At 41.8% G+C, this 23,078-nt stretch overlaps 1 protein-coding gene across 3 annotated transcripts in view; it reads left to right on the top strand.

The window, feature by feature from the left end:
* The window catches only part of AKAP11 (A-kinase anchoring protein 11), a 384,481-nt gene that overhangs the window by 137,060 nt on the left and 224,343 nt on the right, over positions 1 to 23,078 (top strand). The window lies entirely within an intron of this gene.

The raw sequence follows: 23,078 nt of genomic DNA, 5'->3' as shown, positions 1-23,078 counted from the left end.
GCCCACAGATGGTGTGATATGAAGGAGGAGAGCCACCAGCACTAAAGGTCACCTCAATGACAGTGGCTGTGGGCTGTGAGTATGTTCTGGAGAAGGTCACAGGACCTGTAGCAGGTGTTGAACCCCTGAGCACAGACTTGTTGGTTGTCTGTGCATCCTAAGCCACCAGAGCTGAGAAAAGGACTCCTGAGGCTCAGCTTAGCATGCATGTTCTCAATAGGAGGGCTGTAAGCATCTAAATTTCACAATGCAATATGAGGCTTTAAATTTCCCTTCTGTGACAACTTTGAAGCCTAAATGGTTTGAGGGTTGTGGTGGTTTTTGTTTTTTTTTTTTCTTCCTTAGCATCTGCTGGCTGCAAGTTGTCCAGTTGTGTGATGAACTAGGTGGGAGGGTTGTGATGATGTCCTGATGGGGCTTTATAGGCTACTGTGGGAGTAACAATTAGAAGCCAAGCCCTTACTCTGCTCTCTACAAAACAGAAATCAAATCAAGTAAGAGATCTCATTATTGTCATGCCTTGGTCCCTTCTTAGCCTTTATGCATTGAAAAGAAAGCAGGAGGCTCCATGCAGAGCTTTGGGTACAGTTTGACTTTGCTTTTTATATCAGAGCAGCCACAGGTTGAAAAGCTTCAGTGGTGTCATTTGAGGCAACCTGGGCACGTACTCCAAGATGATGAAACCTGCCTGCACTACCACTGACCTTCCTAAAACCGAGTCTTCACCCAGAAGTGTCCATTCCTCTGTCTCTGCTTCATTTGTTTGATTGATTCATCAGAATACAATTAATGAAAAGAGGGAATTAATCAATTAATGGAGAGAGTTACCTTGAGAAGAAGGGGATGTGCTCTAGGCCAAGAAAAGTACCTATGTGACTCTTACTTTATAATTTTCAAAATATAATTTTGGTCTGTGGACAGAGGGTGATTATTTGCTGAAAATTGAAGTTTAAAATAATCTTACTTGGAAATAGTTTATTTGTAATTCAGGGTATTTGTGTGCATGTAAACATCTGTATATTCTTACCATGTTCTTGCTAAGTTAATTTTTATACATGGAGCTATGATTGCATATTTTGGCACCTAGGTACTCCTCCCCCCTCCTTCCCAAGCTTGCTCCAGCCAGTGGCTGTTTCTTTTTCTGTCTATCCCACTTCCTTTTCTCTGCCTCCTTCCAGCTGCCAGTGTGTTCTGCCCACCCCACTCTTACTGACTTACAGCTCCTTTTCCTGCTGGTAGCAGCAGCCTTGGTTCACATCTAGGCATGCTCCCCACTTTCAGGTACCTTTGCTGTGCCTTTGCATGGAAAAGAACAATAATTTTGTTTTTCAAAAAGATTTTTTAACCATTGGTGAAAGGACTGAGCTGGATAGGAATGAAGAAAAGTAGTTGGGGAATAAGGAAACCAGCAGGTTGGACATGAAGCAGTCTGTGCTGCCCTTTGGTTTGATGTACCAGCTTTGGAGGGCTCCAGACAATAACCACGTTTGTATTCTGCTGCTAAAAAATTAGTCTGCAGCAGAACTTAATATAGGTGGCTGTATGCAGCATTTTGCTGTGGTGATTGGAGAAAAAATCACACCTAAACCAGAAAATGCTCTTGCACATATACACAGGCAATTTCATGTTCTTTCTCTCACTCTGTATTGATGTCTTGTCCAGTATTTCCTGCTTGCAGTATTTGGGATCACAACCTGCAGACTTTGCCAACTGTGTATTTTTTTTCAGCTCTCTGGGGTCTGACCCTATAGATCCCATACCTTTGCCTAATGTCTCCATTTGTGACAAGCTCCAAAGCAAAGCTCAGTCATGGAAAGTTGAGAAACCTTGTCAGCTTGAGGTTGTTTGAATCGGATTTCAAAAACTTCTTGGCAGCTTCAGATGTTTTTTTCTGCTGCTTTTTAGCCTTAAGTTTGGATGTGCTGGGGTTTCTAGCTGTGTTTCCAAGGAAATATTTGCACTGGGGTGGAGGTGAGGGCTTGGGTATCTTTGATTTAGTGCTGTCTGTTCACAATCCATTTTATGCAGTTCAGGGAGGGTGTATTTTCCTTCCATTTGTTCAGTGCTTGAGCCATGAGCTGTTTTACTGCCTGCTCCCTTGTGCCACACTGCTTTTCCCCAGACTGCACATCACCAAATGCCAATCAGTTTATGCTTGGCTGTGACAGAAGACAAGCAGGAGCTCCAATTGCTTTCAGCTCCCTACATGCTGCAAGTCACAAAATGATAGATTCATTTTCCCAGCCTCCTGGATAGGATCATGATGTGGCTGCTTCCTCCTCCTGTAGGTTCCAAACTCCCTCACTCCCTGTCTGTAGTATCAGGTGTGAGCAAGGATGCCTGGTGGGTGGCTTTGGGACCCCAGCTCCTTAAGGGGAAGATTCACAAACAGGATCTCCTCCTCCTGTCCTCTCCACCACAGGTGATGTATTTTGGAGGCACTGAAACATTATCACATGGCAGATAACTTTTTGGGAACTTCAGATACGCTCTTGGACATAATTTTTTTACTTCATATTCCACCAGTTTAAAGGATTTTAACCTACTCTTTGCTGGGATGGGTGTAGTGTTTGGAATTTTTTCCTTACTGTGTCACAAAAGAGCAATGGATGCCACAATCACAATGTTCCGTGGACATCATAGATAAAATCAGTTCACCACAGATGTTGACTATGAATGCAGAGTGGAGCAGACCTTCCTTGCTTGTCCACAGTTTACTGCTGTGCCTGCTCTCCACCCTGCTGGAATCCCAGGGAACTGATGTACAGCAAATGCTGTAACCTGCACATGCTTATTCTGCCCTCTGGGAGCTAATAACTGATGACACTGCTTTAGTTAGCAATCATTTGCACATTGACTACTCTTTTCCTGAGTTATATCTCCCAGATATAACGTTTTCTGTGTTACATAGAAGTTTGACCAGCTCCCTGCTTGACCTGTAGCTTTTTGCAAAGTTAATGTCACTAAATGTTCTTTTTTCTCTGCAGTGCAGTATCACATGCAGTGACACATCTAAAACAAAACAAGGTCCATCTGGTTTAATGGTTTATCTCTCATCACGGCTGCAGATCTTTGCTCTGGGAAAACATCTGCAGTTCTGGAAATGGATAGTTAGGTTATTTCTGTCCTGCTAACTGGAAGAGGGCTGGAGTTACGAGGCACTGAGTGGCTCACAGCCTTGCAGCTTAAGCCAGCTTCCCTCTTAAGCAGAAGATCCTACCGAGCTGCAACCCACTAAGTTGTGTTTTTATCCCTTGAAACTGGGCACATGTGCTGCACAGCCCAGGGCTCGACAGAGTGAGCTCCTCCAAGCAGGTCAAACAGGGCTGGTGTGAGAGCTAAAGCAAACCCCTGTGGGCAGCAAAAGTTCAAGACTGAGCCTCTGCCTTTTCTTTTCTTCTTCTTTTTTTTTTTTTTTTTTAATCTATTACTGTCAATGGAAAATAATAAATTAGAGAATACTCTGGTAGCACAAAGTATTTTTAATTTGCTTACTATTTCCTGAAAGCAACTGTTGAATTTACTGCCTATTGTCACCTGTAAATGTGAAATTGAGTTACTATTTATGTGAATCTGCATTTTCTCTCGTGTCTAGCAGACCTATCATACCACTGTGTAAAAAGAGATAATTTTATTTAAACCTCATTAGTCTTATTGTATATATAAAAAGTAGTATTATGATTACTATTTTCCAGTCACAAATGTGTTGGACTGCAGTCCAGCATTCTGCATCCTGTAGCACTTTATTCTATTCTTGCTTTGTTATCTGGCTTTTTTTTTTTTTTCAGTTCAGCTTAAAATTACATTTAAAAAACATTTTTTTCCTCAAAATATGAGCCAAATAGAAATGCCCCATGATTTATTTGAAAATATCTAAACAAATTTCCTCAATTTTGCTCTTGTCCTCTGGTATATGCCATCTGCACACTTGCAGAATTTTGCTGATGTGTGAGATTGTGAAACAAAGCAGCTCACATAAAAAAGATAATTGAGAACTCTATTGGCCCAGCTGTGCTGTGAGACTTGCTGAATGTGAAAAATTCCTCCAAAATACATAAATTGCTTGTTACAATTCATTCAGTTTTATTAATCCTGGTTAATATAGCACTGGTAAGAAAGGGCTGAGCTTCCCACTTTTTAAACCAGTGGATATTTTCGTGCTGACACCAATAACATTATCGTAAATAGTTTTATATGAGACAGTTTCTTTTTAAGCCTTTTTCAGATGGTCACTATTTTAATATATGCTATATATATATTTAATATTTGTCACTGTGCAGTAAAAACTGCTTGGATGCAAAGCAACAATGTGAATTATATCTATTATTATATCTATTTCAAATATAACATCTAGAGTCGATGTGTAATGAGGATAATGTGTAATGAGGATAATACAGCCCTGAGAATAATATTTGCTCATTGGTGACATACCTTACTTTTGTACCTCTTGTGAGGTCTGTCATGAATAAAGTTGATTAACTTGTTTGGGCATTTTTGTGCCTGTGTTAAAAGTGTGATACCAAATGTCTTTGACAACATCTACAAGAGATATATGAATAGTGATGGAAATGTCTTTGCTCACCAAATGTCCATCTTTTGTCTGCATCCCAGCCAGGAACAGGTCAGGAGTAGGCACAATGGCTTCTCGTTGCTCCAGGCCAAGTTTTGAGGCTACAATCTAGTGAGGGAGAAGTAATATGATGCCAGAGATTTTCACACTTCCACATCTAAGGTGCTTGCATTGTGTAAAATAAGACCCAGGCAGAAATTCTGCCTTAGTGGTAAGGGGGCTTTTTTTGTTCTACTTGGTTTGTTTTTGCCAGGTATTGATGATTCTTACAAAACTGAAAGGTGGCCAGCAGAGGAGGCTCCAGTCAGCATCCGCTGCTCCTCTTGCGAGCCAAATGCCCGGGAGCGCAGATGGCCTTTATGACCATTATGGGCTGGAGACACATTCAATGAAAAGCAATTTAAGTTCTTACAGAAAAAGAAAAAGTATACGAATGTGGGTTTGTTCCCAACACGAGACAGTCTGAATCAACAATGGGAATGGGCCGGTTACCAAAGAGTCTGCTGGAGCAAGTTCCCGCTGCCAGGGCAGGATCTCCTCTCCCTCTTGGCCATTAGAGGGAGGAAAAAATAACAGACTCTAAGAGCCACTAAAATAAGGACCAACACCAAGAATGTACCATGGGTTTAATACCAGCTCCTCCTCTCAAAGTAATTATAGCTGATGTTGCCCAATGGTTACCGATGAACCGTCTTTCATCGCAGGCTTTTGTTTGGACTCGGTAGTTTGGGGTGAGCATCGAGACCAGCACACACTGGTCAGCTTCTCACAGAGAGTGAAACAGGACTGAAGGTGACAGGGAGTGTCATGCTGCTTCATGGAAACAGGCAGCTGAGTCTGGGCTAGACCAAGGCCCTTCCTACGTGTTTGTTTCACGTTATATAACCTTTATCAAAAGTTCACCACTAATGTTAAAGTGAGAAAAGACCAGGCTAAATGAAATACTGGTATTTCCCATTATATCCTACGTACTCGGAAATGTAGTGTTTGCTGAAAATATATTGGTAAACTCAGAAGTTTTCTTTGAATTTCATGATGTGACCTAGATTTAGGTGATGCAAGTAACCCTTGCAATACCATTTTCACCTAAACTCATTCCTCCTTATGTGCAAAGTAGATGACACATAACCATCTCTGTGGCTCCCCCATACTCTTGTTTTTAGGGCATTAATTTTTTTTAACAGGAAAATTAACACAGTACATGTTTCTGAAGGCTCAAATTCTGCATCACTCCTAAATTTCAGTGCTGCATGTTTTGATGTTTCTTCTGCTAAGGAAGTGAGATGTTGTTGGAAGTCTGGCTCGTCACTCCAAAGCCACTGATGAGATGGATGTGATCATGTGTAGCTTTGAACTTAGAGGAACATTCACTTTATTTACAACAGTGCTGCCTTGGTTAAACAATACTAACTTTTCTCTCTAGTATTATTCCTCTTGTTCATCTGTTTGGATGTGACAATGAGCACTGCTCTCAGGTATTTAGAGTGTTTAAGAACATTATTTAATGCAGTGAAAACTTTGGAAAAGTAGTGGGAAACCACATGGAGATCTCTGCCAATGGTCATCAGCAGTTTGGACAAGCTTGTGAAGGTTTTGATGCCTTTGCTAGAGCTGTGATGTGCTCTGCTAGAATCACAGCATTTAAGAGAAAAGCTGCTTCAGAAAAGCTACCACACCATTTCTGCATAGAATACCCACCCTCACCATCTGTCTTTGCTTTCAAGGGCGCATATTTTTCTATTCTGGACATGGTTAGAACTGCCCCCATCTGAGAAACTCCTTCTAATCCAGGTAGAGATGTAAAGAAAAAGCATGCTGGTGCTCTCTGCCCCAGAGGTAATAAGCCAACTGCTGTGCCAACATCAAGCCACAGATAAGTCCTGGCTCTGTATAGAGCAGTGCATTTACTCACTGTTTAGAGGTGCTTAAATATTCAGCCATGAAGTAGAGAGACCAGAAAAGCAAGGAAACATTTTCCTCCCTCACTGCATATTGTCTGTGTCAGAAGGAAAAAATTGGCATCTGTGCCCTCCCCACACCACTCCATGCTTCTCACAGGCTGTTCCCATGCCAGCAGTGCCAATCACTCTTTGTGCTCAACCTTCTCAACCACGGGGCTCTCCAGCTGTGTCTTCAGTGGTGAAGGGGTCTTTAACTGGCCTTCAGATGACCGAACATCCTTTGCAGGGATCTACAGAAGATCTCTCAGGCCTTTTTTTACCATTGCGGCTAAATCTAGGATATCAAGTACCTCTACATTTTTTTTTTTTTTTTTTTTTTTTTTGATCCTGATCTTTCTAAATTAGGCAATGCTGTTAAGTTTTCAGGGGGCAGATTAAAATGAGCAATGATTCAAGGCAACAATCCAACTTACTTTTCGTGAAGAAAAGATTCCCAGATATTAAAATGCTGAGTTCAATTGGTTCAGGCTACCTGTAAAACTAGGTCACATCTTCCAGCAGTAACTCAAACTAGGTCAAACTTTCTGACTAGTGAAGAGGAGGAGTATGAGTTTCAAAAGCTCGTAAATTACCATTTCCTGGAAAAGACCCAACATGATGAAGTGTTATCCAAAAATCAACCAAGCCAGCTTGACACATAAGAGGAAGTTCATAAAACATCACTTTATCTTCCTCTGTTTCATGAAAATGGAAATGTATTTCCTTTTCAAAATAATTGGTGGTGCAAACATTGATGCTGCTTGTGGTTTTAGCTGAGTAATTTAAAGTTTTCTGAGCAGGAACATTCAACACAGACTTTTCTGGTTCCATTCCTATAAATTGCATAAGTAAGGGGAAGGTTTGCTCTGGCAAGTTTGAAAGTCATCTGGGTTTGCAGGGGTCAGAGAAGAAATCTAGAGCTTTCTAAATTTGCCAATTAAACATCTTAACATTAATAATCCTCACAATACCATGCAAAGTAGGCAGCTCTCAGAAATTATACATGAAAACTAGAATGCTCAGTGAGTTCTTTAGACCCACTAGCAGGAGAAGCAGCCTCAGATGCTCCCCATATCTGTGGAATCAATTGACCAAGACTAACTCTTGTGACAATGTGACAAATCTGTGCTGATTCTTGCAAGCATATATTTCTGCCCAAGAAATGGTTGATATCTGCAGGTTCTTCTTAACATTCCCAGTAAGTCCTAACTCAGTGTCATAGCAAACAGTAACTGGGACATTATTTAGGATCATAAATAATGCAAAATGGCCAAAAGTGTCTGAATACAGAATAACAACTGCAGTGATTGATCTGGCTGAGATTTTTGAAGCGGAACTCAAGGGTTTATCTACTAATTTTCCAGAGAGCTGAGCACTGAAATTCTTTCACTGTCCCAGAAAAACTCATTCCTCTGAATTTTCCTGTTTGCTGTGTGGAATGAGAAGTGTCCATCCTATAACTACTGTAGGGAAGAATGAGCAATGCTGGGATGGCTGTTGAGAAGAGATAAAACAGACCCCAAATAGGACCTTAGTCCAGCCCCACTTGCATGACAACACATCTCTCCTCTGCTCAGGGGAAGTCCTGCAGCCAGCAGGCTTGAGATTGCACGCCAGGGACTTTTGCTGCCTTCATTTTCTCTACCTGTGCTTGCTCACATCCTGCTCCTCGTGGCATCTGTGCCACCCACCTCTGCTCAGCTCAAGGCCCTCCTCTCCTTCACACCCTGTCCCTCTCCCTCTTTCTTAGCTTGCTGTCCCACAGCAACCCCTTTGCCACCCTTCAGAAGCCCTGCATCCATTTGGCACTGAAAGTCTTTGCCACAATGACCTGTTATTTGGATTGCATCTGCTGTGAGCCCTGCCTGCCTCCACCAATGCCCAGAGACTTTCTGGTGTCTCTGTAACCCCTAGTCTGGTGAGCTCCTTGGTTAATCCTTTGGTTTCAGTGTAATGGTTGTGATCACAGCTAACTGTTTTACAGCTTGTCCCAGTGGGTCAGTCAATGAGACAGGTGGGGTTTTTCTGACCCGTATTTGTATACACTGGAAAGCTTTCCCTCTTTACAGAACAGACAGGACAGCACACATCCCTCTAAGGGAGGTGGGGGTTATTCATCCTCCTCTCCTCTTCCCCAGCATTAGTGCACTGATTAAGATGACTGAGAACTTGTATCCTCTCAGGGTGCTTCTGTCTCTTGTGTTTAAGGAGATGTTAGCCTCACTTCTCCAGTGACTGTCCCTGGAAAGACCTTTCCTCCTTCTCTTCTTTTGTGTCCAAAAATCTAAATACTCTAAGATCAAAGCAGACTTCTATTTCCTATCAGCCTTCTCCTTACCCCAGAACACCCAAGTTCCCCAAATGAGATGTACTATAAAGGGACCAGATTGAGAAACATTTTAGGGACACATTGCATTAGCAGCTCCTTGTTAGCAAGCAAGGGGTAGGTGCTGAGATATTTGCAGTTTCTGATTTGGCCTCAGTTGCAGAGCCAAAGGAAGTATCTGCATTAACCAGGCTCTGTGCTGCTTATCACACTCTGAACCATCATCCACAGAGCTGACACTGCACTAGAAACCAGCCACTGGCAGGCTGGAGTGGTATAACACAGCAAGGCAGCTGCACTACCTAGAATTTCCTCTTCATTTGAAATGCATCATAAACAAATGTGAAGCAGGAAATGGGTTATCTGGTAAAATTTCAAATGATGCTGTTATCTGGTATAACCTTAGCACATGCTAGAATTCACTGCCTGCCTTCTAGTCCTGGAAATCAGTTCAATTTTCTCAAGCTGTTATTCATTTAATTTCTAGTAAAGGTGCAGACATTCACACTCTGCTCTAGTTTGTTATCGGTGGGTTATTTCTCCAAACTGCCACTTTCACCTAGGAGTTGAAATTCTCAAAATGTCAATGCAAATTAGGCAGTAGGGTTATGATGAAAGAAATACATACATATATATATATATGTTCTTAAATGTTTTCTAGATATACACTCGGAAATGACAATTTTCACTTTTGAACTAACTGTTAATTTTGTTTTCCTGGAACATCAGCAGCATGAATGGCTCCAAGAAAATTCTTGTGCTGGCTGATAAAATACATCCCTTATGAATGTTTAAGCATTATGATGTCTGAGAAACAATACAGAGAAAATTAACTGCCTAGATAAAATGAACTACCACTAGTAGGACACAAGGGTCCTTAGCCTTTGAAGTGCCAATCATGTGAGGATTAGGTTCCTGAGACATTTTAAAATCCCTCTTTAAATCTTCACACCACCACAGTGGTCCAGGTAGACCTGTTTGTTCCTGGTGGGTACAGCTTTCAGTATCAGTGGCAAATCCCAGGTTTCTGGGGTCATCCCACAGATGCTTTCCAGGAGCAGCTGTACAAATTGGCTCACACTCATCCCTGGAGCTCTTCTCTCTACCAGTGTGGCCTGAAGGACTCAGCAGAAGCAACTTGTGGTCATCCTGGCCTGGAAACTGATGGTTCCTCAGAAGGAAAGCCTTTGGATTAAAAAAACCCAAAACACAAACCAACAAAATATATGAAGTAGAGGTGAAAATTACAAAAGAATCGTCAAGAATCAAAGCAACCTTACAGGGAAGGTTTCTGGCTGCTCATCTGAATGCTCCCATTAGTGGGTGCCAGGTGAAGTCAGCTGGCAGTTTCCATGGTGCTTGGGGGTAGCAGGGGCAAGCAGATGTCCCCATAGCTCCAGCAGCTGTAGCAGGGGCTGCCTACCTTTCCCTCCTGCCCTGTGGCTGGAGACATGCTGAGCAGGATCCAGAAAGGCAGAAGGATGAAGAACTTAGCTTTCCTTGCTGGGCATGTGAATGAGGAAGAAGAGCCTCCTGGAACTGAAGGAGATGAAATGGCCTTGGTGGATTCGACTTTGCCACTGTGAAACACAGCTGAAAGAGATTTCCAAATCACTAGCTGGGCTGTTGTCTGCTCAATTTGCTTGACAGAAAATCAGAACATTTTTTAACAAAATTGAAAATTTTCTCATGCAAATTGCCCTTTTTTTTTTTTTGTGAGAACAATGTTATTTTCCCACTGAAACAATTCCACCAATCTCTGTGTTATAGGTGCAAGGCTGACATAATAAACTGTGAAGCAAGAACTCTGCGTGGACTTAAGTCCGGAGAGCCATGATTATTCAAGCTCTTTTGCTCCTTTTTGCCTTTCACACCAGTTTCAACCACATTTCCCTCTGTCATGTTCTCACAGTGTCTTTATCTTCTTTCCTGACAGCCTGTATCTACTCCCCCCTTTCCTGTATCCCCTTTTGACATTTGAGCTTGGCATTTCCCTGTTAAACCAGGCTGGTCCCTCCTGCTGTATCGATGCCATGTGCCCTGTCCTGCCCATTGGGGTGGACTACTATTGTGCTCCAAAGTGGTTTTTCACAGCCAGCTCTCCTGGGATCACTGAACAACCTCCCACAAGATCCTGCCTACTACTGCCCTGAAAAAAACAGTTGTTGTTCACTCTCCTTCCACTCATAACAAATTTTTGCACCCTTTGTCTTCCTCACTTCTCGAAGGGTCATAGGCTCTACCAGCTCATGGTCCCAACAGCCAAGAGTGCTCTCAGTTACCACATTGTTGGTTACTCATTCATTGTCCACAAGCAGCTGAACTGGCTGAACACCTCCCTAGGTATTCTGCCTGTTAAAATTGCTCTCAACACATCCCAGAAATCTCCTGGCTTGCCTGAGCCCTGCAGCAGATGCTGGAGTGGGTAAACCCCACCTTGAGAACTAGAGCTTGACACAAGAGAATTCATCCCGTTGTTTAAAGAAGGTACCACCTCTTCTTTGATTCTTGGCATTTGTTTTGTAATTTCCAGTCTGTAGCAGATGCCTAAGGTAGCATCACCCTGGCTGACCCTTACAGCCTTACAGACCCTTACAGTACTGTAGAAAGAACAACTAGAAATTGTATCCATGCCAAACAGTGTTGTCATCAGAAAGCTACTAGATACTTTATTATTGAGAACCAACACAAATAAAAGACTTTGCACACAGAAACAATACATGCAAGCCACTGAAGAGTCTGCAGATGAGAAAGATAATGATTTATTCTTGAGTGTACACCAGTTCTAATGAAATTTTATTCCATTGACTACAAACTCAAGTCAGGTTGGCAAACACACAGACCCTGAATTTAATCAGGCCTTTTACTGTTTGCAAAGCAGTAAATGATATGCTTGGTAAGCAGAGTAGGCAGATCTGTGTGCTGATCTCTCTGCAATGTGTGCTGTGTGCCATGCACAACTGGGCTGTGGCCACTGCTGCCAAGCTCCTCTGAGAAAGAGAATGGAGCATATCAATTTACAGAAATAAAGAGAGCACATCAGACCTCAAACTTTCTGTATCCTTGGGAAAATATTAACAAATTCAGCATCTGGTGATGGCAAGAAGAAAAATGTAGAACAGAACAATGGAGAAAGCTAATCTGAAAAGAGAATCATCACCTGGAACATAGCTAAGGTAAAGAATCACAGCAGGAATCTGGAGATCTCCAAATTAAATGGGTTTGTTTTTGGACCTCTGTCCAATTCATTGTGCTTTATAGTCTAATTATCCTTTCCCCAAAATATCACTTTCTGTGAAGGTCTTCCCTAGAGAGACATTTAGGAGTAGTACCTTTATCTGGAAATGTAACAGAGTAAACTGCCCTCCAGCACAGAGCTGTGCAGGAAAAAGAAAGGAGAGAGCACAGAGACAGGAGATGCACAGGCATGTGTCTGTCAAAGAAACCTTGGTGTTGTACAGCTGAATCTCAGAGACAACAAACCCCCACTAATTTCTGAAGCTTTAGGAGACTAAACATCTTTAAAAATCTGTGCAAAAAAAGAAATTATTCTGCTTCCCCCTCTAGCCTGAACTCAGGTGTTGCCTGCCCATCTGCATTTTTCAGTTCCCGACCACAACAGTAGTGGCTTCAAGTGTCATCACCTTGCCTATATCTGAATATTCTCCCTTATTGTCCTCACTTACTCTGGTGGATCCAGGGGCAGGACTGCAGTGTCTGCACAACATTATAGGATTTAGTGCTGTGTTTCCCAGGAGGTCAGGGAATGAGCTGCCAGGGCTTAACCTTCTGATCTCATACTGTACTGAAGTCATGCAGAATTACTGAATAATAAGCCTTGAGAGGTTATATTAATCATGACTGAACACAGCCATGATCAATGATCACACTGACCAATTTGGGTACAAATTATTAATTAGCATTTACCTGGAAGCAGATTGACTGGTGTCCTATCTTCCTGTACAGTCCCTTTTTGGCCAGAGTGCTCCTGCATGTTTCAAGAACTGCCTAATCCCTTGTTATGATCCAGGGAGTTGATTGCTTGCTTACAACCAGCCATTATGCAGCCATAATGGTGACAGCTGGAATGCACAAATATCACTGGTAAGGGCAGCACTCTTCTGCCATCCTGTAATTAGCCCCTAACCTTGTATAACTCTTTCTATGGATATCTTTTTTTAAAAAGTGTGACTGAACACCCAATCTTCTTTCAAGGTTGGATCAGATTCTCAGAGGAGTTTTGAGCACCTGACTCTTACCCAAATGGGTGTATAATTACTCCTGACAACCTTTGAAATTTGTTGTGGCATTCAGAAAATGTTAAGGCAGTGCCTGAGACACAGAGATGGTGGTGTTTATGCTTGGAAAAGCTTGTTCTGATGGGGCTGGAGCTTGTTTTAGGCCCTCCTTCTGCTCACAGCAATGTGTTGTAATAATTAATCCCAGCAGTGGTGGAAGTGTAGATCACAGTGGGAAAGCCTGTATCCATCAGGGAGAAGGTTATTTATGCAGATTCCATTAGAAAACCTATCCCAGAAGTTTGCAGTGTGATGTTGCATTAATCCATTTGGGCTTCATGCTGGTAAAATATGAAGCTCTCCCCCCTTACAGAAATGAAAACACTGCATTTCTACCTTACTCCTCACTTTCTTTATGTTTCAAAACACGAAAATTCACAAGAAACATTCTGCCATCCATCCATCTTGATAGGATTTATTCCCAGCAGGGAGATGGCCCAGGCAGCCTCAGAAACAGGCACTGTTCTGCACCTCATGCAGGATGCCACAGCAAAGAAGTGATCAGCTGCAGGAACCTGGATGGAGAATTTCAGGCTTTGAGTGCCTATCACTGCCTCTCAAAAGGCAATAAAGCTGACACCCAAAAATCACCTGCCACATGGACTTGTGTGCACACACACTCCTGTATAGCATTTGTACCTTACTTGTATCTGGAATTTAATATATGTGGAGTTTAAGCAGTGCCCAAAAGATGGCACTGTTTATTTGTGCCTTTTTCATTCTTAATTGCATAACCTCTTCTAGGCTGGCATATCATCTGACAAAATTAAGCCAGGACTTACGTACTCTGTAGAGAAAAGCAGTACAAATCAAACTATTGCTGCAGCATGGCCTTTCCTATAACCTTTAATGTGCAGTATTTTAATGGAAATGGGCACATTGATGCTGTGTAGAACTATAACTACAAAGCAGTTGCCCTTTTATTTCCATCTAGCATTTTCACCATAGATGCTTCAAACTCATATGTTTCATTTAATGCCTGGTGAATGAAGAATGTGCTTCAGTTGTTTCAAAAGAGAAAGAATTATTGGCAAGAGGTGGATCAGAACCAGAGTGGTGCCTTGAAGGTCCCTGAAAGTTAACCTGAACATCTCTGCCTGTGCAGTAATCGCTATCTGTTTGTACTGAAAAAAACTCAGTGAATGCCAAATAGCATGACAGCCAAATTACAGTGCATCAGTTGCCCACACTTCTGCTGAAACAGCTAAATCCCAACTAAACCTTAACAGCTTGCTGCAGCCATAGAACAAGAGCAATTGTGGAAATACAGTTTACCTTGCAGCAATGAATTTAATGAAAGGTTTGCTGGTAATCATAACAAATGACAACATTAATCCCCATATCAGCTGCCAGGTTTCTCCAGGCCTTTAAAACTAGAAGGTGTGCCAAACAAGCTGTAATAACAAAACTAGTATTACTAATACCTATCATAATGCCTTATTTTATTAAATATTAAAAGCTCTTTGCAATCTCAGCATGGCAGTCACTTCACCTAGGACTGACATTCAGCCATTTTCAAGGTAACAAACTTCAGGTGTCAGAACACTTTACAGATGGCTGTGATGGCTTTTGACACCACATTTCCCCTATCCAGCTCAACCCTGCTCAATCCAATCCAATCCAATCCAATCCAATCCAATCCAATCCAATCCAATCCAATCCAATCCAATCCAACCCAGTTACTTGTGGCTTCTGTATGAAGCCAGAGGTTACCATCCAGTGATGGCCCAATAGGAAGACAAGCTCCATTGCCTCCATTCCTTGCCAGAGGCTCCCTTAGTCCTGGTACTTCCTGCAGTGGATATAGCTGGTCAAGAGAAAATCTGTCTTGCTGCTACTCTCCAGGCTGCAGAGCACCAGTCCAGGAGTCAGCTGAACAAATACCCCTCAGACATAAATCTTGAGGCTTCACATAGCTACAGCTGCACAAACATTTACTGGTCTCTCAGACCTCCACAGAGTTTCAATGGGGAGCAACCTCCCTGTCCAAAATATATTTCTTCATCATCTGTGTCCTCTTCTGCACACTCCTGTCCATGATATTTCCTGCTTACCCTTGCTTCTGACTCCATGCTTGCTCAATGCTATGTGTACATGGATTTTAAAGAAGTGGGCTCAGATGTGCAGGACTAAGACACTTGTCTGCTTAAAACCAACCTCCTCTGAAGCAGTGTGTGAACAAAGAGATAGCTTGTGCTCTGCACAATGAGGTGATTGCTTCTTTGGATGGGCTTTCTTTTCCATCAGGCTGTGTGGGAAGTAGGAGATGAAAGGCAGGCAACAGAGGCTTATCTTAAACTCCACCTCTCTTCTGACTGGGGGGGTTCTGAGCAGCTCTGAGACGAGACTGCCTGAGTAAAGCTTGCTTCTGAGTCCCTCCTCAGCATGAAGTTTGAGGCTGTGCTTCCTCAGGAAGAGTCCTATCCAGCAAGAAAGGCACTGGATGCAACTACCTTTCTGAAAAGCCTTTAAAAAAGAAGAGATATTCAAGCCTCAGGGTTTTAGCTCTCATCCACTGTGAACTGTGAGCTCACTCTGGCACTTCATAAGCTCAAAGCACCCCAAAACACCAAACTCTGGGTCCTAGAAGCCACGTCAGCAAACAGTCTAATTATTCAGGCTTTAGTTCCAAGGGTCCTTGTATTACATCTCTTTGGTTTTGGGCATCTGTTTTGTTTTGCTTGTTTGTTTTAGGCAGGTTTTTCTAACCAGATGTTCCTGGTCTGTCCCACAATGCCTACTACCATTGGAGGGGCACCTGGCTTTTGCAGAGCTGTTGATGCTTTGTTATTTGTGCTTTCAATTAAATACATAGATGATGCCAAAAGAGTTGGAGTTTGGGTTACATCCTGATGTTCAGTTACTAACTGCCTACAATCATGGGTGGCAAAATTTGTGCTCATAATAATGACCATTGTTTTTGAGAATTTACTTCCACATAGAGTTATACTTATATCTTCACTGCAATAATAAGGCATCGGAGCTCATAATTTAGCTAGCAATTTTGATGATGCTGCAAGAGGTAGATGCAGCTTGCTGTTCAGCTATCCAGGCTGTGCAGAACTGAAAACAGTAAACATTTGATTGTGTCAGTAAATCGAGCTGACAGATCTTGGAAGGTGCATACGGGTGAATTTTCAAAGTAATGCACAGGGCTGGAGCCTCAGAGTTCTGTACTGATGGGAAGTGAATGTCACTACTGAAAACTTCAGCCACAGGCAGCAGATCCATGGTGACATTTTAAAACCACTCAAATCACCCTATTTAAGGAGGTGTTTTTCTTGGAATGATTGTTTCAAGGCAGCTATGAGCTGACTGTGTACAGAGCAGGATGTGCAAAGGTGGCTCTGGCATTGCTCCCATCCCTGTGCCTGCAAGGGGGTGAATTTCCCCACCCAGAGGCAGCTTCCCCAAGGCAGACCTGGGATCTCAGGATGGGGAAAACTTGTGGAGGTGAGTGATTTTGGAGCTAGATACATGCAAAGGCAGACTGGCTCACTGGCAGGGGGTAGTAGCTGAGGAAAAATGAGAAGGGATGTTAGCCTTGGGAAATGCAAGCCCCAGGAGCTGGCATCTGCTTACTCCTGCAGCATGGCTTCCTCAGCTCTCCCAACTGCTGCCTTGTCCTCTTGGAGCCTCCTCTCTTGTCAGCCTGGAGCTGGAAGCAGGGCTGGGGCAGTGGTGGTATGTCTTTGACCTCACTGTTTCATGACAAGGGCCTTGATTCCTGTTTAAACACCCCCCACTGAGGAGCACTGTTGCTTGACAGGGTAAATTATATTTAAACACAGATTCTCAGCTGGCCTCTTTTCTTCACTCAACTGACAAAGGCACAGAGTGTGAATATCTTGATACATTAGCTGAATCTAAGCTGAAACCTTGTCACAGGCATTGCCAAGCCTGAAAGGAGGGTTGTCTCACTCTGGGTTAGGTTAGGTACATGGGCTGGACACAGGAACGTGGCCAGCACAGATGAATTTGAGGCAGGGCTGGTGTGTGGTTTGCCACATGTAGTCAGTTTTTAATGGGCACTGCCTTCTTTTAGAGTATGTGCTTCAGTGACTCACCTTGTAAATCAGCAGTGGTCATAAACTGCTTCCTGATGAAATCCATCTTTTTTTGGGTTACCCTGCCATAGGGGCGTATAAGGTGCCCTCTGTCCAATCCATGCTTCATTTGCACACAAATCTATGCTGTTTCTGCCTTTTGAGAGTGTCTTTCTCCTTTGATACTAAATACTAAAAAGATTGTTTTATGTCATATCTAGCCTCTCCAAATAAACAGTGGTACTCCCAGGACTGCCCAGCTCCAGCTGGATGGCACAACCACTCCCTCCTGCAAGCACTGCCTCCCAGTGAAGGGGAGAGCAAGGGGTGAGACCTGTGCTGAGACCTCCACCAATGTCCTCGTGGATCTCTGGCAGTAAGAAGTTACAAAACTCCCTCATTTTATCCCAATCCTGTTGAGGAAATTAATCTCATGAAAATGCATCCAATTTTCACACACCAGGGCATCAGGCATCCAAAAATTGCTGCTAAATCTGGATTACAAAGATAAAGTAAAAGAAGAAGAATAAAGAAGAGGCATTAGACTTTCTCTCTCTCTCTCTCTTTGCTATTTTACTACTATTTAACACTTTAATCCTCCTGAGGCTTTTTTTTCTTTTTACTATAATTCCTTAATATGGTCTGCACTGTTTATAATAATTCTCTTTTCTCACAGTTTTAGGTTACCATTTAAGCTACTTTTTTTACCTTAATTACCTGGTTAACTGTAATCTGTCAGGAACCATAGACATATGAGAGAGCAAGCCCTTATGATGAGGCTGCCTATTTGTCAAGGAAAAGCTACTCACATCAGTCTGTTTTTTAAAGCTTTATTCAGCAGGTGAGACTTAATTGCCTAAATCAAGAAACTTCTACCATTTCCTTTCAGATATTAGACTGCAATAGGATGGAGGGCAGTGCCAGGAAAATTTTCTCTGAAAATCTGCAAGATTGGTGTTTTGTATCTTCAGTGCATTTACAATCAGTAAGTACTCCCAGCTGCTTGGCCTGTATGTTCCTGCTCCTAGACATGGAAGCAATCCTCATCTCCAATAAGCATTTATGTGATGTCATATCATCTCTTAACTGAACAGCTGAGATAAATTTATCCAGGAAGGAACAGACCAGACCATTGTCCTGGAAGCCTGGAGACAGAGAGGAGAACTGAGAGCAGTCAGCAGAATGGTGGTGAGGCTGCTAAGTGGATCCTCTGGCTCAGGTTGTAATAGTTGGGTCTGGTCCACTTAGGTGATAAAATCTATGATTTGTGAGAACTTTGGTGAATATTCACTGCAGTGATGTAAGGAGGAAGAATCCCAGCACTGTCTTCAGCATCTGCTGAGCAAGCCATTACTTGTTGCTTTGTTTATTGTCTTTCTTTAAATGATGCTTTGGGATCTTCATGGGATGCAGCTGTGCCTATCATTGCAGAGTCACGGGTAGGTGTAGGCAGTGCTTTTCTGCAAAAACGACAGAAATGAGCCTAATAACCACAAGATATCTCCTAGAGTAAATACTTACAGAAATTTCCATTCCAGAATAATATTTTGAAGCAACTGGAGATCATTTCCTATAATGTTCATCACCTTTTCTGGTGCTCAGAATGACTCAGACCCAGCTGCAAGGCTTCTGTGGTACTGCAAACACTTGAAAATATATCCTTTGCATGAGCAGCCACTACACAGTCACAAAATGACTTGTACACTCTCAGCATCTCTTTCTGTGATCCAGCCTCCACTGCTCAGAAGCTATTTGTGGCTGGAGACTCAATGTTTGACAGTCCAGGACATGTAGGGCTTCTGTTGATGTGTTGTTAATGTTATCTCTAACACCCATACCAACATCCAGAAAGACACTCAGGAACTTCAAGTGCCACGCAGGTCTAACTGGGGAACAAGCAATGTGCCTAACCTCTCCTCAGAAGTGAGGAATCAAGTGATTGCACTTTTGCCTGGCTTTGGTAGTCCCGCTTGTATCCATTCTGAGAGCTGCTACATTTTCAGCTGGGTGTGGGACTAGTCTGAAATTCCTGTGGGATCCACAAAGGCTTTCTAGGCTTAAACTCCCAAACAGCCAGGTTTGGGATATTTGTTATTATCACACTTAACTCACACTGGGGAGGCTGGTTTCTGTTTAAAGCAGAGAAATCACTGCTACATCTTTGTTTGTTGAGCTCATAGGATGGTGAGCCATCAAAGAAGCTTTTGCTCAGAAGAAAGGGAAAATGACATCCTCCTTCTGTAACTGACCAAGGCAGTAAAATCATGTTTCTGGTGTCTTCATCTAAAAAGGGGTTGTACATTTTTCTCCCACAATCCAGAGTACTATGAGAATATTTGGAGCAAAACAGGAGAGAGATGAAAACTGGATCATTTTAAAACTGAAAACTAAAAGAATCGTGAGGCTGGAGGGATCCATTGCAAAACCACCTTATAATAAGGGCATTCACTCCCTCTGATTCTTCCCTCATTCCCAAAATAGTTAATGTATTTTTATTGTGAGAGTATGTAACATTAAATTAATGCTCAGGAACATGGCTATTCCTTCAGAAAGTGAACTCCATGGACATTAGGCTTTAAAGTTTTTTCCATTCTATGAATCTCCTATTCCTTTCTGGCTGATGCTCGAGTTTCCAGAGAGGAAAGAGCAATGTTGTCAGTGAGGTGGTTATGGCCTCTCCCTGTGAGCTGCTGCTGGATGCAATTCCCTGCTCTGTGATCCTCTTGATGACCTCTGTGATGTTTCTGGCATGTCTTTCACATGCAGTGAAGTGTGGCACAGAGGCTGATGGAGCAATAGCTGTTCCCAGCACAGGGCTGTGCCTGGCTGGGAGGGAGGATTTGAGGATTTCTCTGCTCAGGAGCAGCAGCTACAAATGCATGATGTCAATGCACCAGGTCTGCCCTGCACCACTCATGGCTGGTTTAGGATTTTATCTTCCATGAGTCTACCTAGCAGCCAGCTATACTTTGGTATCCCCTCTTCTGTTATCTTTGGTTTATGCACTACGTTTTTGGCCTGTTCATTTGTAGATTTCTTAATTTATGTGAACTCCAGGGAGAACAAAACAAAGAAAAAAAGTCATTAGTCAATGTTTGTACAATGCCTTGAAAATACAAAACGCTGCAGAAACGATGAGTGCTATTTACTTCAAAGCTAATTTGCCAACCTTTTTTTTATTTTGGGAGCCTTTGGGTTTAGCTGTTCATCTGCTTAATTGCATCTCAAGCTTCCAGTTAAAAATGCTACACATACAGCAGTTATACCATGCCCTGGGAAGAAAGCATTAGAGATGATGTTACTGACTCACCAGCCAAAATGCCTTCTCCACTCATGTTCTCTATCCATTTTGGCCCCTGTCCTCAGTTCTTCCCACTATCTCCCACAGGTATAGATGATATAGTCATTGGTATCACACATGTAAATAATAATAATAATAATAATAATAATAATAATAATAATAATAACAACAACAACAACAACAACAACAATTTCTTCTCTCATGTGACTTATTCCTCTGCCTACTCATTATGTGTCTCCTTGGTGCTTTTTGTAATTATCTCTGCCACATTCTTGAATAAGCTTTTGCCTCATTAAGAATGTGCTGTAAATGATACATTTTGATAAATTAAGCAATAATCAGAAAAAAATTTCAATATTCTGTAGGTTTCCATTGAGTTACAGTTATAGTGACACAATTTGCTGTGCTGCAGTTCACACTGAGTTAGCCTTGTTTTCATTAAAAACCTCATTATTTAGAGATTTATAACTCATCTATAGAAATTTGCCCTAGGGTGAAGATTGACTCTGTTTTTGGCTCAGAAAAACTTTTATAAAAAGAATTCAGTTTTTATTTTGTGACTTTTAAAAGAAAATAATTCTATCCGTTTCAAGTTATTTTGTGTCGTGTAGCCAAAAATAGCCTCAATTTCAGAAATATGCTATTAGTTATAGTAATAACAATAATTGATGTTAATAAAAATTCTGCTTATGTAGAGAAGGTAGGACTAAAGGGTGCAGACAAGAATGAAATTGGGGTATTTACTCACAAGGGTGTATAACCCCTCCACATTTGGTAGGGGAACAAGATTAATTATTCCTCTGGCACTATGCTTCCCTGTGGAATATTGCAGGAAACACAGAAGGAATCAAGCCATGGTGGTTCACACATTACTTGCCATGATGGCTTTTCATAGCTTTTCTTGGAGATTTGGATCACTATCTGCACTAATTAGTGCCTTTGCTACTCTTCATTCCTTTAGTGTTATTTGGATAATTGAACAGGAGACAGAAGTTTTGGAACAGGAACAGCCATTTGTTAAGAGATGATCAGGCTAAGAGTGTCTGGGCTCTTCTGGTAGGCAGCTTATAAACAAAGAAACAGGCACAGTATGAAAATCAAGGCTATAAATGCCAGTGCAGAGGCAAGGATATTTTTGGGATTGTGAATTTATCAGTAGTCTATTCTGACTGGTATAGAGCAGCTGGTTCATGGGGATTTGTAGACTTCCTTCATGCAGAGCCTCAAGGCACTCCAGCAGTGAAGTTCTAGATCCTGATACATTAAAGCAGTGATGAGATTGTGATATCAAATATTAATATTGTTATTTAGGGCAGTTCATTGACACTACAAATTCTTCTTAGTGCTCCAAGTCTCTTGGGAGAATTTGCTCATGTTTAGGGATCTGAACTGGAGCTAATTTTGAAAAGTCTAAGTTTTCATTCTGGCCTTTTCCTAGCCTCACCTATGTTACACCAAAAATAGTTCTGCAGTGTTTCATATTCATTTGTTGACTGTAGTTTCAGAGCCTGCCATAGTTAATATTACGTATGCAGCAGACTCAGGGTACACTTGTTTGAGGACACACATTCAACCAATTTGAGCTCACAAATAAGAGTTTTGTGTTCCCACTTGGGTGGGTAAGGTCATTTGTGCACAACAAAATTAGACCACTAATTATAGAGACTATCTTAAAATTTGGTAAAAGGCACATTTTCCCCAGGCAAAGAACTCACTGGGCTCTGTGAGTTTTGAACATTCAACCTGCAGGAGAAAGCTGATCTTACACAACGTAAGACCTTACTGCTTTTTAATATTAAGTATAAAATATATGAGCTGCAGTTTTACCATCTACCATATTCCCAAGTCCAAAAGGGCAAAAATAAAAAGACTGAACATTTTGCATAGATGCAGTGACTAATCCTGAGGGCTGTGTCTTTGAGTTCCTAATACACTCTGGTCAGCTTTTTGTGTCAGAATAGCTCTAAACCAACCTTGTCAGCAGAAACTGAGGAGGAACTAGTTATCTTAGCAAATAATGGGAATGTCTTGCCTCCATCTGTGTTGCAGATTAATGCTACCCAAGTGGAATGGACTTGGAGATTGTGAAGAGGAGTAATGCTTGAGACTGAAATTTCAGTAATGAAATTTTTAGAAATGGTAGTACACCAGGAAGTTTGTACTATGTGCATGTGTTATATAAAAGAAGCACTGATTGCATTGGGATATAAACTTGATTTCAGTGCTATATAAACAGTAGTAAAGCAGCTTTTTCTGAAATCTGAACAAGGAGCAGATTGCTTTTAAGTTGTGTTTGGGATTGATGCTAGGGAAAAGAAATACTCAAATGAAAATTATTGATGCAATGAAAAGAGATTCAGATATTATTTTCTATCTCAACCTATTTTTCAGACAAAGTTAGAAGGCAACATTCTCTGGGCAAGTGAACACTAACTGTATATTTGGGGTTCAGTTTTTAAAGAGACATTTTCTTTCTCTACTCATTCCCACTGAAATTAATGCCTTTGCTTTGCCATTCACTTAAGGGTAACACATCTGTGATATTAAATTCCCCCACAAATACTGCTTTTCAGGAATGGAAATTCAGTTTTCTGAAT

The sequence above is a fragment of the Oenanthe melanoleuca genome, chromosome 1 (assembly GCF_029582105.1).
Source record: "Oenanthe melanoleuca isolate GR-GAL-2019-014 chromosome 1, OMel1.0, whole genome shotgun sequence".
Taxonomy (NCBI): Eukaryota; Metazoa; Chordata; class Aves; order Passeriformes; family Muscicapidae; genus Oenanthe; species Oenanthe melanoleuca.
Note: the sequence above shows the minus strand (reverse complement) of the source record. Positions and strands in the feature narration are given on the sequence as shown.